Genomic DNA, 11,245 nt, shown 5'->3' with positions numbered 1-11,245 from the left:
TCCAGTATTTGAAAGGCTACTTCCAAGTCTTTGACGTGATCTTCTGCCTTTTTTTACTTGACTACCATGTCATCTATGTAGACTTCCATGGTATCTCGTATTTGGTCTTTGAACATCATGTTGACTAGCCTTTGATAGGTTGCACCTGCATTCTTTAATCCAAAGGGCATAGCAGTATAACAATATATACCTCTCTCAGTAATGAAAGCTGTGCTTTCCTGATCTGCAGAGGGCATCTTTATTTGATTGAATCCGCTGGAGGCATCCATGAATGTTAACATTTCGTGGCCTGCAGTGGCATCCACCATTGCATCGATGTGTAGCAGGGGAAATGGATCTTTTGGGCAGGCTTTGTTTAGGTCGGTGTAGTCTACGCAGACTCTCCATTTGCCGTTTTTCTTTTGGACGACTACTACATTTGCAAGCCAGTCAGGGTACATTACTTCCCTGATCATTCCCATGTCCAGTAGCTTGTCAACTTCTTGGTTGATGATTTCATGCCTCTTTGCAGCGAATTTTCTTCTCTTTTGCTGTACAGGCTTAAATGATTTGTCAATATTCAACTTATGAGTTATAACACCAGCATCTATACCAGTCATATCAAAATGTGACCAAGCAAAACAGGACATTTTAGTTTTGAGAAAGCTGACCAGATTGGGTCTGACCGAGTCTAGTGCATCTGACCCTACAAGTACTTTCCTGTCAGGGAATTCGGGGTCCAACATGACCTCTCCTGTTTCCATCTGTGATTGTGCAATATACTCTTTCCTGACAGGTGACTTTAATTGCTATGCAAGGGACTTACCTGACTTTGAGGGTTTCAAAGCCTGAGTGTAACATTCCTGAGCCGTCCTCTGTTCTCCCCTGATGGTGGTTATCCCCCATTCGGTTGGTATCTTCACACATTGATGGTATGTTGATGGGATTGCTTTGAAATTGTGGATCCATGGTGTGCCCAGGATTACATTATATGAGGATAGGCAATCCATTACTCCAAATCTTTCATATGAAGCCACGCCTTCCACATAGGTTGGCAGGCTGGTTTCTCCCAGGATGTTCTTTGTTTCTCCGCTGAATCCAACCAGGACGCTGGATTTCTTGATGATCTTTCCTTCATCTATCTTCATAGATTTCAGGACGTCAAGCATCACCAGATTGATTGAACTGCCTCCGTCTATCAGGATTCTTGATACCTTAGCTGTGCCAGTTTGCATGGTGATTACCAAGCTGTCATGGTGTAGATCTGATATTCCTTGCAGGTCCGAGTCATCAAAAGTAATAGCGGGCAATGACTTGGACCTGGAAGGGGGCTGAAGTCTGGATTCCCTGGATATTCTTTTGGCAGCTGAGCTGGTCAGACCACAGATTTCTGATCCTCCATTTATGAACTTGACTTCATAGATGGGGGGAGGAGGAGGAGGATCTCTGCCGTTCCCTGAATCTCTCTTGTTTTGTCCTTCATCTTTGTTCTTTGGCTGCTGGATTAAGTCTTTCAAATAGCCTTTCTTTAGAAGATATGTCACCTGTTTCTTGAGTTGGATGCATTCTTCTGTGGTGTGCCCAATGTCCTGATGGAAGTCACACCATCTCGTTGGGTCTTTCCTGGAGTTGTCGGACTTCTTGGGCCATCTGACCGTATCTCCCAGGCTTTCCAAGCGTTTGATTAATCCTGCAGTATTAATAGAGAAGTTATATTCAGGAATAGTTGGAAGTCTAGAAAGGTTATCTTTATGTTCTTGTGCCATGTTGACTTCAGATCGTTCAGGCCTGGAATAGGGTGCTGATCTGGGGTTGCCTCCTTTCTGGTAGGAGCTTTTCCTGTTAGTGTGTCCATAACCTTGCTTCCCTCCGGATGAATTAGTCCTGAAGTTGAGATCTTCCTCCAATCTGACATGTTCTAAGGCGATGGATTGAACAGTGGCAAAGGTTGGGCAGGCTTTCTTGGTTAAGTCTGCATAGATGTCGCTGTCAAGCAGGACTCCATGCCTGAAGGCTTCTACTGCTGTTTCTTCGTCACACCTGGGAATGGCCACCTTCTCTTTGACAAATCTGGCCAGGAATTCTTTGAGAGATTTTTCGAGAAGTTGCTTTACCACGAACAGTTCATCGGGTCTCTTGGCCATATCTCTCTTTGCGAATTGTTGTTGATTGAAGGCATTGATCAATTCTACAAAATTCTTAATACCTCCATTTGGGAGATTAATGAACCATTGTAATCTTTGCTCCGGTCGGGTTGTACCAAAGCCTTTGCACACATGCACTGCCCGAGTTCACTGGGTATTGAGGCACCAACATCTTCTCGTTTGAATATAGCAACGTGATTTTGTGAATCGAGGTTCCATCATAAGTTCTCATGGATGGGACGGTGAATTTCTTGGGAGATCGATCTTTGCAATTTCATCCGCAAAGGGCGAGTCAACAAAGCTATCAATTTCTACTTCAGCCACGGTCCGGTACTCAGGGTATATTTTCTATTTTGTTGTGGAGTTTTTGGATTTCTTGAAGCATAGCCATCATTATTCTTTCTTGAGTTTTTGTTTGTTTCATCATTTGAAATGGTTAGGGTACCGGATAATGTATCCTTCTCCGGGGTTCCAAAATTGGAAAAGTCAATGTTTTTGATAATGGATGAGAATGGGGTTCCTGGTTCGAATCTGGTCTTGGAGCCCGAAGCCTGATTTTCCAATTTTTTCCTCAGGCTAGACTCAGATTCCTTCAGCCTATTGATTTCTGCTTCTTCCTGGGCTGCCTTCTCCTGGATTGTCTCCAATTCCTTGATCTTGGCCAGGGCAGCGCTAGTTGTTGTTCTGGGGTTAGTTCTACCATTTTTGTGTGTAAATGTTAAATAGAAAATGATAAAGGGAATTTTATTGATTGAAAAACTAGATGCCCCACGGTGGGCGCAAATTGTTTTAGCAGGATTTTCCCTGAATGGGTCCGGCTTGATTAAAGAATAATTTGGGTATCTAGCTCTATAAGTTTGGAATATTGTAAATGAATAACAAGGAAAGACTAAGTATAAAGAATAATGTTTATATTATTTAGATAAGCTGAATACAAATTTGTTTTAGTAATTGGATGCTCGGAAAATAATGAAAGATAAGTAGTGTAGTAGTTCAACACTGATGAATAATGAATGAAATTACAAATGCCATATTACAATATTTATAGTCATAAACATGAACGTTGTATTGATCTTCAACGTTCTACTCTTTTGTCGGAGTTGTTACTGGATTAATAGGGCACATTCCCTATTAGTTCGGTTGACTCGTTCTTCTTTGATTGATCCTTAGCTTTTTCTCCTCTTGCACGTCTAGGTTCATGGGTGATATAGTCTCATAATTAGACTTGGTCTTCCTTGAGAATAGGACATGAATATTTATCTTTATATAACCGTTTTGCTGCTCTTCAGCTTAATCCGGCCTGCTTAGGTGTGCTGCCAGGCTATTCCGTGCTTACCATCAAGCCTTCCTTCTGGAATTAAGTAGCCTATTCATCCTGCAATACTCTTCATCTACCAAATAATGGTTTGATTTGTCCGGTCTCTGTTTGCCTTAATCAGCCTTGTAAGGTCAGGCCAGGTTAGAGTCAGTCCATGCTAAACTGGGCCTAACAAAATGAAATAAATATATAAACTTTGAAATGAATTAAATTGGAATTGAAAATTATTTCCTAAAATGAAAATGTACAAGTGTGATAAAATGACGAAAATGTCGATATTGCCTCGAGATGTGTGCTCGCGGAATTAGGAAACACGAAATATGGTAATTTCCACATATTTACCAAAACAATAACCCGTAGGAATAGGAAATTATTCGTCACGGAATTTGGAAAGATCCAACGCGGAAAATCACAGAAACCTTGGTGAGGAAGAGGCGCAGCATGAGCTGCGTCCCTTTGAAGAGGCGCAGCAGGTGCTGCGCCTGTTCCCAGGTATGTCTGCTCTGGCAGATTTTAGGAAACAGAAATTAGTATAAATAGAGACGTCGATAGATCTTTTATTCACACAACTCTTCCGTCTCTTCTTCGTCTTATTACATAAAATATCTCAAAACAAGCACTCATCATGAATACTTTGGAGATTCGCCTAAAGGAGTGGACCAACGAGTTTTCCAACATGGAGAAACACGACATGGGCGCCTATAATCTTGGATCATTGTTGAGTTTGAAGCTCATCAAGGTTGTCAAACCGTTCTTGGATGCTTGTCTTGATTACTGGGACCCGAATTATCATGTTTTTGCGTTCCCTGGAGGCGATATTTGCCCATTTCCTGAAGAAATTGCTGCGATTGGTGGGTGGGATCCTGAACACTTGCCTGCTATTCCTTCTACTTCGTAAGGGTATAAAAGAAAATTTAGAGACTTGCTTGGATTGACTAGACTTGAGGTGGACCGTCTAGTGACCTCGAAAGGAGTGCGAATGTTGGACTTCATTGGCCGATTTATTAACAGGGCCACCCCACCGTTTCTTATGTTGCTAGGCGAAGGGCATTTGGATTTTGCTTGTTGCATGTGTATGTCCTCCAAGGGCATGTTGATGAAGACTTGAGAGGTGATCCTCGTCTTTTGGGCCTTGTTGAGCAAATGGAGCTGCGCAGGAGCCCAGCTTGTTTATGCTTAGGAGAGATCTTGTTGGGTTTGGATAATAGGAAAGCCAATCGTGACCTACCGTATTTGGGAAGTCCCGTTATCTTGCAGGTAAAAGAACATTTTCTTCTTTTTTTTTTCTTTTTTGTTTTTCTTTTTTTTTTTTTTTTTTTGTTGTTTTTTGTTGTTTTTTTTTTCGTTTTTTTTTTGGTTTTTTTTTTGATGTCTAATACCCGCTTTTGGTAGGTCTGGCTTATGGAACGGCTTCGATTGATCGAGCCCCCAGTTCATGTTCCTTCTTATCATGCTCGTTCGATTGCAATGAGGACCAGGTTGTACATGGTGGACTTCACTCGAGTGCGATTCATCGGAAGAATAAACTGAAGAGTGATGATGGCCCCTTGATTAGGTGGATTATACCAAGGTGGCACCTCAAATCTGTCACTGGAGTGTCTTCTTTGGATCCTACCCGATCTGTGCGCATTCCTGGCTTGGAATTCATGGTGTGCATCTTCCCGGAAAGGCTAATGAGACAGGTTGGACTAAAGCATACGATCCTGAAGCTTGATACCGTCCTGCAGACCGCTGTGGCGCTTACTACTGAAAGTCGAAAGGAGTGGGCCATTAAATGGGCCCAAAGAAACATGTGGTTCTTAAACTCTTCTGCTAATGCCTTATGGGTGTCGGATTCTTATATGCGATGGAGGAAAGCTACTACTCCGGAAGAGCGCGAGAGATGGAGGAAGCGCGAGCCCGTTGACTACAAGGTGCGCGAGGTGGAGAAGGAGAAAGAGAAGCATCTGACCGAGGGAGAGGAAGAAGTCGGGTTTCGAGTTGTTCATCCTTCGAAGAAACTGAAGACTTCTCTTGCCGTGGAGATGGTGATTGGCAAGAATGGTAAGGCTAGGCCTCGAGAAAGGCTGTTGGTGATTAGGTCCGAAGTGGCGCAAGAGTGTCCGGCTCGAGGTCGTGACAAGAAATATGACAAGAATGACAAAGGCAAGGGGAAAATGGAGGAATAGCCCTAGTCTTTATTATTATTATTATTGCTGTAATAAAAGGTGGGGTTTTTAGAATCCTAGCCTATTTTATTTATTATTATGTGGCGTATTATTATTAGAAAAAAGAATGAAATAAAAAGGTTAAATGGTTACGAAACCGTTGTGACTTTCTATTTATTATTCTTGTCGAATTCCAAATGCAATGCAAATGTCCTTCTATTTACATTTTTAAAATTAATGGGTTGTATCCTATGAAGGATTGCTTACGTATTCATTTAAAAAATGAAATCAAACCCTTGCGCGTAGTTCGAGTAAATGTAAAAGAATAATTGTTCTAAGCAAGAGCTTGTAATGAACTTAGAAAATAAGCATGAGCTTTTGCTTACTCTGAAGGTGCAGTTTAGTTTATTTGATGATATGAGGATAACAAATTTGTCAAAATGCAAGAGCAGAGTGACATTAGCTTATTTTCAGCTTGGCCAGGGGCCGTTTATTTAGTGTCACAAGAGCGACACGTGAGGTTACGCGAGGCGCGTTTTTGTTCCTATTCTAGGCATAGTACCATTTTAGTTGGTCAAGGTTTGTCGGGTTGGAAAACTCATTCCCATCTAGGTCTGTGATCCTAACCGCACCCCCTGGAAGTATTGATTTGACTAGGAATGGCCCGGCCCAATTAGGTTCGAATTTTCCCCGTGGGTCGATAGGTAAAAGAGCTCTAACCGATTTGAGTACTAAGTCTCCTTCTTTGATGTTCCTGGGCCTAACCCTTTTGTTGAAAGCGCGTTTGATACGTGCTTAATATGTTTGGACATTGTGCAAGGCGGGTAGCCTACGTTCATCCAGGAGGATAAGTTCTTCATATCTATCCCTCTTCCAGTCGGCTTCTGGGATTTGACTTTCGAGTAAGTTGCGCAAAGATGGTATCTCTAACTCGACTGGTTGTACAACTTCCATGCCGTAAGTCAAATAGAAAGGGGTAGCCCCAGTGGGCGTCCTAACAGATGTACGATATCCCCACAAAGCAAAGGGTATCTTGCTCGGCCAATCTCGATAGTTGTCAATCATTTTCTTGAGAATTGTGACAACATTCTGGTTTGTTGCCTCTACAGTGCCATTAGTCTGTGGTCTATATGGCGAAGAGTGGTGATGCCTAATTTTGTACTTGGCTAGCAATTGCTCCGTCTCAGCTTGGAAATGTGATCCGTTATCACTAATGATCTCATGTGGGCAACCGTATCGACAGATGATGTTGTTTTGTATGAACTTTGCCACGTTTTTAACCGTGAGACTAGTGTAGGAAGCCGCTTCTACCCATTTGGTAAAATAGTCAATTGCCACTAGGATGAAACAGTGACCTCCTGTTCCGGCTGGAGTTATCTTCCCGATTATATCAATTCCCCAGGCAGAAAAAGGCCAAGAAGATGTCATTATATAGAGCAATAAAGGAGAGACATGTTGTACATTCCCGAAGATTTGGCAATTGTGGCAATGTCTTACGTATTTGATGCAATCGGATTCCATTGTGGTCCAATAGTACCCCAAACGTGCGATTTTCTTTGCCATCATGGGCCCCCTCATGTGAGGACCGCATTCTCCATCGTGGACTTCTTCCATCACTTTCCGTGCCTGTGAATGATCAAGGCAACGTAGGATTACACCAAGAGGTGTTCTTTTGTATAACTCTCCTTACATGAGAACGTATTGGGAAGCTAGTAGGCGTATAACACGTTGTCCCCTCTTGTCCATATCCGGTGGATAGGTACCGTTGAGCTTGAAATTTAGGATTTCTTGGAACCAGGGCTCCTGTGCGATTTCCTCTTCATCGGTGATTTGATGGACATAAATCGGCTCTGACCGTCGTTCGATACATAAAGGCATTTCCACCATGTCGTCTGGCATATTAATGAAAGATGGGAGTTTTGCAAGAGCATCCGCAAATTGATTTTCTTCCCGAGGTAGGTGTAGATAGGTCACGTGATCAAAGAATTGAGCAACTTGGTCTATTCTGGCTTGGTAAGGTGCTAAGCTTTCGCTTCGGATTTTCCAAGATCCCGTAACTTGATTGATGATCAGGGATGAATCCCCATGCACTCGGAGATTTTTAATGCCTAAGCTCACTGCCGCTTGTAGTCCAATGAGACAAGCTTCGTATTCCGCAGCGTTATTTGTCAACTCGAAGTCGAGTTTGACAGAGATTGGTGTATGTTCACCTTCAGGAGAAATGAGCAACACTCCTATTCCAAATCCCCTTAAGTTTGATGCTCCATCAAAGTAAAGGTCCCAGGAGTCTACATCGGTTTGGAGTATATCCTCGTCTGAAAATGACCAAGTGTCTATTGTTTGTGCATCATTGATGGGATTCTCTGTGAAGAAATCGGCAACGGCGCGCCCTTTTATAACTTTCAGGGGCACGTATTTGAGATCGAACTCTGAGAGCATCAAAGTCCATCTTGCTAGACGTCCGTTGAGAATGGGTTTTTCGAAGAGGTATTTGACTGGATCCATTTTGGAGTATATTTTGATGGAGTAGCTAAGCATGTAATAACGTAGCTTATTTTTGCCCACACAAGAGCGAGGCATGTCTTTTCGAGTTGTGAGTATTTGCACTCGTACTCCAAGAACTTCTTATTAAGGTAGTAGATAGCCCTTTCTTCGCTTCCTATAGTTTGAGCTAGCATGGCACCCATGGCTGTTTCGGTTACTGTGAGATATAAACCAAGAGGTTGATTTCGTTGAGGTGGCATGAGCACTGGTGGTTTAGCCTATATCTCCTTTATTCAATCGAATGCCTTTTGACAATCATCATCCCACATGGTGTGATCCGTTTTCTTTAGCTTCTTGAAGATAGGCTCACAAATCATGGTGAATTTCGATATGAATCGACTTATATATTGCACTTTCCCTAGGCATCCTCTGACTTCTTTTTCAGTTTGAGGTTGTGGCATTTCGATCAGAGCCTTGATCTTGGAAGGGTCTATTTCTATACCTCGTTGGCTAACGACGTATCCCAGGAGTTTGCCAGATGTTACTCCGAATGTGCACTTCTGAGGATTGATCCTCATATTGTACTTTCGTAGCCTTGCGAAAAATTTGCGAAGATTCGCAATATGCCCTTCTCTATCCTTGGACTTGACAATCATGTCGTCTACGTATATCTCAACTTCTTTGTGCATCGTGTCATGTAAGAGTGTAGTTGCGGTGCGTTGATATGTAGCTCCGGCGTTGATTAACCCAAACGACATTACCGTATAGCAATAGGTCCCGCATTGAGTGACAAAAGCGGTCTTATGCATGTCTTCTATGGCCATCTTTATTTGGTTATAACCCGCATACCCATCCATGAAGGATAGTAATGCGTGGTCTGCAGTATTGTCCACCAATATGTCGATATGTGGTAGAGGGAAGTCATCTTTAGGACTTGCTTTGTTTAGGTCCCTAAAATCAACACAAACACGGATTCTCCCATCCTTTTTGGGTACATGTACTATGTTGGCTACCCAGTCAGAATACTCAGAAACTTTGATGAACCTGGCTTTGAATTGCTTATCAACTTCTTCCTTAATCTTGAGAGCCCATTCCGTTCTCATTCGGCGAAGCTTTTGTTTCACAGGCTTGAAACCTGGCTTAATCGGAATTCTATGCTCGGCGATATCCCTGTCGATCCCTGGCATGTCCTTGTAGGACCATGCGAAGAGGTCTTTGAACTCGTTTAGGAGGTCTATGAAATCGGCCCTTTCGGTAGAGCTCAAGGTAGTCCCTATCCTAAGTTCTTGGGGTTCTAGTTCGGTTCCTACATTGATGGGTTCGGTGTCCTCTATTACTGGTCCCCCTTCCCCTTCCTGTAGTATTTCTTTGGCTACGTAGGGAGGTATTTCAATTGAGTCTGGGTCTTGGTCATCCTCAATATCATCGTAAACAGAATTGCACTCAAGATAACATAAAGAGTAAGCATAACCTGATTTATTCATATTAAAGTTTGAGAAAAGTTGAAACAAAGGAGCCATCTGATATGTGGTCAACGGCGGTAAAGGGACAGTGGTTGGGACATTTCCCGAACTACTGTTACAACTCGAGGCTAAGCAAGGAGAAACAAAGGGAATGGGGATGACGACAGGAGGAGACTCCCTAGTGACTTCTCTAGACTCTGACTCTGACTCCGACTCCGACTCTGACTCGAATTCATCCTCTTCTGGTTCTCCTTTGAACATCTCTCCTTCTCCAGTGGTGAGCTTGAAGAGTCTTCCTTGATTGTTGGTCCACTTGATTGTTTTTCTCCATCCTTTCTGTTGATTCGCGTTTGTTTCTGTGATTAACGTGGTAGGGTTGAAGTGATCGTCTTGAAGTATCATGGTAATGATCTCATTCTGCGCGGCTCTAACAAATCGATCCTCTCCAAACAATAGACTAACAGCTTATTCGTCTAAGCAAGGTGCTTGACGGTAGGAACCGTTTCTGGAGGGATGAAGTAGCAATCGTGAAAGATCTCGATTCCGGCTAGCTTCCTCTTGAGCTAGTGCCAAGGTTCGGGAAATCCGTGAAAGAGTTCTAGGCTTCCTTCCTTAACGAAGTACCCATTTAGGGTAGGGAGATAGGGTTGCATTTGGACTCCCACGTACTTACGGTTTTGAACTTGAGAAAGCATTTCGAGAACTTCCTCTTTAGTGGGTTTGTACCCTAGTCCAAGTGGTATCCTTTTTTAGTTGCCTTCCTTGTATGGTGCGAAGGTGTTTCTTCGGATAAGGTTTAAAGGAATTCCAGGGAAGTATCCCTGGGATTTGAGTATGTGGTTGACCACCAAGTTGGAGTAGGGATCATAGTGTAAGGGCGCCAATTCGCTTTCTATGACATTTATGCTTTGGAAGCCCCCAAGTTCATATACTGGATCCGTAAGGACTTGATTGTTCGACTTCTTTTCGATTATTGCCTTGATGGGTGACGAAGTGATCGTCACCACTTTGCCATTTAGTGGGATCTTGATTTTTTGATGAAGGGTGGATGTCACCGCCTTGGAAGCGTGGATCCAAGGTCTTCCTAGAAGTATGTTGAAGGAAGCTTCAATGTCCACTATTTGGAAGTTAACCTTTCGCTCAATTGGCCCTGTGGCTATGGTTAGGTTAACGAGTCCTACTACCTTTCGTCGTGTACCATCATATGCGCGAACACCTTGATTGGTAGGGGTCAGGGGTCCAATCCGACTCTTTCATGCCTAATTTGTATGCCGTTTTGAGGGGTATGGAGTTGACCGCGAAGCCATCATCTACCAAGGTCATTGGCACGTTCTTCTTTAGACAAATGACAGTGATGTAAAGAGCCAAGTTGTGACTAGCGCCAAAAGGTGGCAAATCTTCGTCTGAGAAAGTAATAGGATTACTTAGCTTCGGTGATTCTTGGAAGACCAAGTTGACTACATCTTCGGGTGTGGAGTTATGTGCTACATTTAGTTTGGCCAAGGCTTGCAGTAAAGCTTGGCGATGTGGGAATGAGCTTGCTACCAATTGCTAGACTGAAAGATCAGACTTTGTCTTCTGTAATTGCTTGAGCAAATGATATGTGGAGTCATCTTCGTTATCATTTGGCGTGAACGAGTTAGGTGGTCCACATCTTGGTCTTCACCATTTTGGACTATTTCTTTGACTAGGGAGTTTTCAATGAGATAC

This window comes from Silene latifolia, chromosome X (genome assembly GCF_048544455.1).
Source record: "Silene latifolia isolate original U9 population chromosome X, ASM4854445v1, whole genome shotgun sequence".
Lineage (NCBI taxonomy): Eukaryota > Viridiplantae > Streptophyta > Magnoliopsida > Caryophyllales > Caryophyllaceae > Silene > Silene latifolia.
Note: the sequence above shows the minus strand (reverse complement) of the source record.